Genomic DNA, 7500 nt, shown 5'->3' with positions numbered 1-7500 from the left:
TCCTGAACCCCGCCAAGCAAGGGGAGGCTCCCCGGGCACACCGGAACCCCTTCCCGGGCCCTTGGCAGTGCGGCAGGCTGGGTGACAGGGCCCAGGGCCGGAGAAACCGACCCGGGGCCCGGCCGGGCCCCTGGACGCAGCCGGGGCTCCCAAGCCCGGAGGTGCATGGGACGCCTCCCCGGTCCCTCCGGACCCCGTCCCGGGCACCCTGCCACGCAGCAGGACCAAGGACAGAGCCCGGGGTGGGGAGGCCGCCCTCCCCGGGCCCTCAGGGGCCCTAGCCACTGCTCCTGAACCCAGCCAAGCAAGGGGAGGCTCCCCGGGCACATCGGAACCCCTTCCCGGGCCCTTGGCAGTGCGGCAGGCTGGGAGACAGGGCCCAGGGCCGGAGAAACCGACCCGGGGCCCGGCCGGGCCCCTGGACGCAGCCGGGGCTCCCAAGCCCGGAGGTGCATGGGACGCCTCCCCGGTCCCTCCGGACCCCGTCCCGGGCACCCTGCCACGCAGCAGGACCAAGGACAGAGCCCGGGGTGGGGAGGCCGCCCTCCCCGGGCCCTCAGGGGCCCTAGCCACTGCTCCTGAACCCAGCCAAGCAAGGGGAGGCTCCCCGGGCACACCGGAACCCCTTTCCGGGCCCTTGGCAGTGCGGCAGGCTGGGAGACAGGGCCCAGGGCCGTGGCACCCGACCCGGGGCCCGGCCGGGCCCCTGGACCCAGCCTGGGCTCCCAAGCCCGGAGGCGCAGGGGAAGCCTCCCCGGGCCCTCCAGGACCCCGTCCCGGGCACCCTGCCACGCAGCAGGACCAAGGACAGCGCCCGGGATGGGGAGGCCGCCCTCCCCTGGACCTCAGGCCTTCCATGTCAGCCCGGCAATCTGGTCGCCCCATTGGAAAGCATTGCGCGCTACTATTGCAAACACATTATCTACCGGACTTGCTCTAGATGGCGCTCCAACATAAGGAATGTACCAACACCTTCCCTACTGGAATCGTGACGAGCAGGAGCCGTCATTAGCACTGAAGGGGCTAGTATATCAACACTTTCCCTCCTGTTGCGCAGGTTGGAGTTTGAAAAATAGATTGTATTATGCCTTTAGTTTGTGTGTCCTCTAGATCAAGTTGATCTACTGACTTGCGATGCCAAGGCATCTCGCTGTAAAGGAATGCGATGTCACAGCATGCATTTGTGCATTCGAATAGATGGCCGCCTATAACCCCTTCGCTGCGGCGGGTTTTCAAATGGGTTTGGGCATGGAGCTGCCCGGGACCCGTGGAGCCCGTCCTGGGCACTCTGACCTGCTGTTGGCCCGGGGGGGAGGACTGCCCGGGACCCGTGGAGCCCGTCCTGGGCACTCTGACAAGCTGTTGGCCCGGGGAAGGGAGCCCCAGACGACCGGGACCCGTGGAGCCCGTCCTGGGCACTCCTGTATGCCGTTGGCCCGGGGAAGGGAGCCCCGGACGTCCGGGTCCCGTGGAACTCGTCCTGGGCACTCTGACATGCCGCTGGCCCGGGGAAGGGTGCCCCGGACGCCCGGGGCCCGTAGCCCGTCCTGGGCACTCGGACAAGCCGTTGGCCCGGGGAAGGGAGCCCTGGACGCCCGGGACCCGTGGAGCCCGTCCTGGGCACTCTGGAATGCTTTGGCCCGGGGAAGGGAGCCCCGTGGAACTGGTCCTGGGCACTTTTACATGCCGTCGGCCTGGAGGTGGGTGCCCTGGACGCCCGGGGGAGGCCTGCCCGGGACCCGTGGAGCCCTTCCCGGGTACTTTGCCAATGCCGTTGGCCTCATAGAGATGGTTGCCCCGGACGCGTCCGGGGGAGGCCTGCGCGGGACCCATGGAGCCCGTCCTGGGCATTGAGCCATGCCGTTGGCCTGCAGATGGGAGCCCCGGACGCCCGGGGGAGGACTGCCCGGTACCCGTGGATCCCGTCCTGGGCTCTTTGACATGCCGTCGGCCTGGAGGTGGGTGCCCCGGACGCCCGGGGGAAGCTGCCCGGGACCCATGGATCCCGTCCTGGGCTCTTTGACATGCCGTCGGCCTGGAGGTGGGAGCCCGGGAGCGGGCTGCCCGGGACCCATGGAGCCCGTCCTGGACACTTTGACATGCCGTCGGCCTGGAGGAGGGTGCCCGGGACGCCCGTGGGAAGCCTGGTCGGGACCCGTGGAGCCCTTCCTGGGTACTTTGCCAATGCCGTTGGCCTCCTGGAGATGTGTGCCCCGAACGCCCGGGGGGAGGGCTGCCCGGGGCCCGTGGAGCCCGCCCTGGGCACTTTGACATGCCTTCGTCCTGGAGGTGGGAGCCCCGGACGCCCGGGGGAGGGCTGCCCGGGACCCATGGAGCCCTTCCCGGTTACTCTGCCATCCCGTTGGCCTCCTGGAGATGGGTGCCCCGGACGCCCGGGGGAGGTCTGTCCGGGGCCCATGGAGCCCGTCCTGGGCAGTGTGACATGCCGTCGGCCTGGAGGTGGGAGCCCCGGACGCCCGGGGGAGGGCTGCCCGGGACCCATGGAGCCCTTCCCGGTTACTCTGCCATCCCGTTGGCCTCCTGGAGATGGGTGCCCCGGACGCCCGGGGGAGGTCTGTCCGGGGCCCATGGAGCCCGTCCTGGGCAGTGTGACATGCCGTTGGCCTGGAGGTGGGAGCCCCGGACGCCCGGGGGAAGGCTGCCCGGGACCCGTGGAGCCCTTCCCGGTTACTCTGCCATCCCGTTGGCCTCCTGGAGATGGGTGCCCCGGACGCCCGGGGGAGGTCTGTCCGGGGCCCATGGAGCCCGTCCTGGGCAGTGTGACATGCCGTCGGCCTGGAGGTGGGAGCCCCATACGCCCGGGGGAAGGCTGCCCGGGACCCGTGGAGCCCTTCCCGGTTACTCTGCCATCCCGTTGGCCTCCTGGAGATGGGTGCCCCGGAAAGCCCGGGGGAGGTCTGTCCGGGGCCCATGGAGCCCGTCCTGGGCAGTGTGACATGCCGTCGGCCTGGAGGTGGGAGCCCCGGACGCCCGGGGGAAGGCTGCCCGGGACCCGTGGAGCCCTTCCCGGGTACTCTGCCATCCCGTTGGCCTCCTGGAGATGGGTGCCCCGGACGCCCGGGGGAGGTCTGTCCGGGGCCCATGGAGCCCGTCCTGGGCAGTGTGACATGCCGTCGGCCTGGAGGTGGGAGCCCCGGACGCCCGGGGGAGGGCTGCCCGGGACCCATGGAGCCCTTCCCGGTTACTCTGCCATCCCGTTGGCCTCCTGGAGATGGGTGCCCCGGACGCCCGGGGGAGGTCTGTCCGGGGCCCATGGAGCCCGTCCTGGGCAGTGTGACATGCCGTCGGCCTGGAGGTGGGAGCCCCGGACGCCCGGGGGAAGGCTGCCCGGGACCCGTGGAGCCCTTCCCGGTTACTCTGCCATCCCGTTGGCCTCCTGGAGATGGGTGCCCCGGACGCCCGGGGGAGGTCTGTCCGGGGCCCATGGAGCCCGTCCTGGGCAGTGTGACATGCCGTCGGCCTGGAGGTGGGAGCCCCATACGCCCGGGGGAAGGCTGCCCGGGACCCGTGGAGCCCTTCCCGGTTACTCTGCCATCCCGTTGGCCTCCTGGAGATGGGTGCCCCGGAAAGCCCGGGGGAGGTCTGTCCGGGGCCCATGGAGCCCGTCCTGGGCAGTGTGACATGCCGTCGGCCTGGAGGTGGGAGCCCCGGACGCCCGGGGGAAGGCTGCCCGGGACCCGTGGAGCCCTTCCCGGGTACTTTGCCATCCCGTTGGCCTCCTGGAGATGGGTGCCCCGGACGCCCGGGGGGAGGTCTGTCCGGGGCCCATGGAGCCCGTCCTGGGCAGTGTGACATGCCGTCGGCCTGGAGGTGGGAGCCCCGGACGCCCGGGGGAAGGCTGCCCGGGACCCGTGGAGCCCTTCCCGGGTACTTTGCCATCCCATTGGCCTCCTGGAGATGGGTGCCCCGGACGCCCAGGGGCGGTCTGTCCGGGACACGTGGAGCCCGTCCTGGGCATTGAGCCATGCCGTTGGCCCGGAGAATGGAGCCCCCAGACGCCCGGGGGAGGTGTTGCCCAGGCATATCTCATCTGGTCCCCCCGGGCAGAGAACCACCAGCCCTGGAGAGGTGTCCGGGCGTACCCTGCCCCTAGTAATCCGGAGGGAAATTACCCCCCTTTCTTGCAATCCGTGCACGCGAGGTGACAGAGGGGACCCAAGGCGTAAAAGAACCCGACCTCATGGAGCCCTAGCTGGGATCCGGGAGGCGAATGGCACCTCATCGGGACTTCCAGGGAAGCCCAGCCATCTGGTCGCCCCATTGGAAAGCATCGCGGGCGACCAGATGGCCGGGATCGAAAGGACTCCCAGCTCCCCATCCATCCCAAGCCTTCGCGGTAGGTTTCCTGACTTCCTGCCCACGCAAGGCAGGGCTCTTGGACCCCGGCTGGGCCTCAGGCGCAGGTTGGACCACCGGAGCTCTAGGGCCCGGACGACCTGGGGGGAGGAATGCCCGGGACCCGTGGAGCCCGTCCTGGGTACTTTGACATGCCGTCGGCCTGGAGGTGGGTGCCCCGGACGCCCGGGGGAAGCTGCCCGGGACCCATGGAGCCCGTCCTGGGTACTTTGACATTCCGTCGGCCTGGAGGTGGGAGCCCCGGATGCCCGGGGAGAGGTCTGCCCGGGACCCATGGAGCCCGTCCTGGGTACTTTGCCTATGCCGTTGGCCTCATGGAGACGGGTGTCCCAGATGCCCGGGGGAGGACTGTCCCAGACTCATGGAGCCCGTCCTGGGCACTTTGACATGCCGTCTGCCTGGAGGTGGGAGCCCCGGACGCCCGGGGGAGGGCTGCCCGGGACCCATGGAGCCCGAACCGGGCACGCTGCCATGCCGTCAGCCTGGATGGAGCCCCGGACGTCCGGGGTACGAGTGACCGGGACGCATGGAGCCCGTCCTGGGCACTTTTCCGTGCCTTCGGCCTGGAGCCCCCAGACACCCAGGGGAGGGCCACCGTGAAAACCATGGAGCCCGACCCGGGCACTCTGCCATACCGTCAGCCTAGATGGAGCCCCGGACGCCCAGGGGACGAATGCCCGGGACGCATGGAGCCCGTCCTGGGCACTTTTCCATGCATTCGGCCTGGAGCCCCCAGACACCCAGGGGAGGACATCCCTGGAAACCATGGATCACGACCCGGGCACTCTGCCATGCCGTCAGCCTGGATGGAGCCCCGGACGCGCGGGGGATGAATGCCCGGGACGCATGGAGCCTGTCCTGGGCACTTTTCCATGCCGTCAGCCTGGATGGAGCCCCGGACGCCCGGGTGACGACTGCCCAGGAGCCATGGAGCCCGTCCTGGGCAATTTGACATGCGGTTGGCCTGGAGGAAGGAAGCCCCGGGTGGCCTAGGGAGGTGTTGCCCAGGCATAGCCCATCTGGTCCCCATGGCAGAGAACCGCCAGCCTCGGAGGGGTGTCCGGGCGTACCCTTCTCCCTAGCAATCCGGAGGAAAATTACCCCCTTTTCTTGTAATCTGTGCACGCGAGGTGACAGAGGGGACCCAAGGCGCGAATGTACCCGACCTCCTGGAGCCCTCGCTGGGATCCGGGCGGCGAATGGCACCTCATCGGGACTTCCAGGGAAGTTCGGCCATCTGGTCGCCCTTATAGGAAAGCGTTGCGGGCGACCAGATGCCCGAGGGGATCCGGGCGACCAGATGGCCGAGGGAATCTGGGCGATCAGATGGCTGGACACGGAAGTGAAGCCGCCTGGACTCTCCCGACCCTGTCCCTGTCCCCGTCCCCGTCCCGGGACGAATGCCCGGGACGCATGGAGCCCGTCCTGGGCACTTTTCCATGCCTTCGGCCTGGAGCCCCCAGACACCCAGGGGAGGACCACCGTGAAAACCATGGAGCCCGACCCGGGCACTCTGCTATACCGTCAGCCTGGATTGAGCCCCGGACGCCCGGGGGACGAATGCCCGGGACGCATGGAGCCCGTCCTGGGCACTTTTCCATGCCTTCGGCCTGGAGCCCCCAGACACCCAGGGGAGGACCACCGTGAAAACCATGGAGCCCGACCCGGGCACTCTGCCATACCGTCAGCTTGGATGGAGCCCCGGACGCCCGGGGGACGAATGCCCGGGACGCATGGAGCCCGTCCTGGGCACTTTTCCATGCCGCCGGGGTGGATGGAGCCCCGGGCGCCCAGGGGACGACTGCCCAAGAGCCATGGAGCCCGTCCTGGGCAATTTGACATGCCGTCGGCCTGGCGGAAGGAAGCCACGGGTGGCCTAGGGAGGTGTTACCCAGGCATAGCCTATCTGGTCCCCATGGCAGAGAACCACCAGCCTTGGAGGGGCGTCCGGGCATACCCTGTCCCTAGTAATCCGGAGGGAAAATACCCTCCTTTCTTGTAAACTCTGCACGCGAGGTGACAGAGGGGACCCAAAGCGTGAAAGTACCCGACCTCCTGGAGCCCTCGCTGGGATCTGGGAGGCAAATGGCACCTCATCGGGACTTCCAGGGAAGTTCGGCCATCTGGTCGTCGCATTTGTGGAGCCCTGGGAGAGAACTGGGGCTCGGCAGGGCCAGGGTGCCAGCAGGTCCCAGTCTGCCAGGTCACCAGGTCTGGGGATATGCTGCCCATGCGCTGCCGGGGCCCGGGCATGACCTCCGGTGGGCCCTCAGGTGCGTCAGTCCGGCACGGGGAGGCTCTGAACCTGCTTGGCTGGGGCCAGGGCTCCACAAATCCACTCGCCCGCTCGACCGGGACCTAAACGGCATCCGGCTCATGGCGGGCTTGGGGCTTAGCTTCCAAACCCTACCCCCAGGCCAGGGAGAGCCTCTGCAGGCCCCGATGGTCCCCAGCGCCCGGAACCTCGGCTGGCTTGCAGGACGGGGGCTCCAGCACCCCGGGACCTGCCGGACAGAGTTCAAGCCCCAGGCACGGTCCCATGTTCCGAACCCTAGCCAGGCCGGGGAATGCCTCCCCAGGCCCAGAGGGATCCTAGCGCCCAGACCCTCGACTGCCTTGCAGGACAGGGGGCTCCAGCACCCTCGGGGCCTGCCAGATGGAGTTCATGCCCCGGGCCAGGTCCCAGCTTCCAAACCCTAGCCAGGCTGGGGAGAGCCTCCCCGGGCCCCGGTGGAGCCCCGTCCCCAGCGCCCGGACCCTCTGGTGGCCTGTGGGACGGGGGGCTTGCGCACCCCAGGGCCGGCCGGCCGGAGCACAAGCCCCAGGCCCGGTCCCACCTTCCGAACCCTAGCCAGGCTGGGGAGAGCCTCCCCTGGAACCGGTGGAGCACCGCCCCCAGCGCCCGGACCTTCTGATGGCCTGCGGGACGGGGGGCTCGCGCAACCCGGGGCTGGCCGGCTGGAGCTCAAGCCCCGGGCCCGGTCCCACCTTCCGAACCCTAGCCAGGCTGGGGAGAGAGAGCCTCCACGGGCACTGGTGGAGCCCCGTCCCCAGCACCCGGACCCTCTGGTGGCCTGCGGGACGGGGGGCTCGCGCAACCCGGGGCTGGCCGGCTGGAGCTCA

Source organism: Lissotriton helveticus, chromosome 11 (assembly GCF_964261635.1).
Source record: "Lissotriton helveticus chromosome 11, aLisHel1.1, whole genome shotgun sequence".
In the NCBI taxonomy this organism is placed as follows: domain Eukaryota; kingdom Metazoa; phylum Chordata; class Amphibia; order Caudata; family Salamandridae; genus Lissotriton; species Lissotriton helveticus.
The sequence above is the reverse complement of the archived record's forward strand: the minus strand, read 5'-3'. Positions refer to the sequence as shown.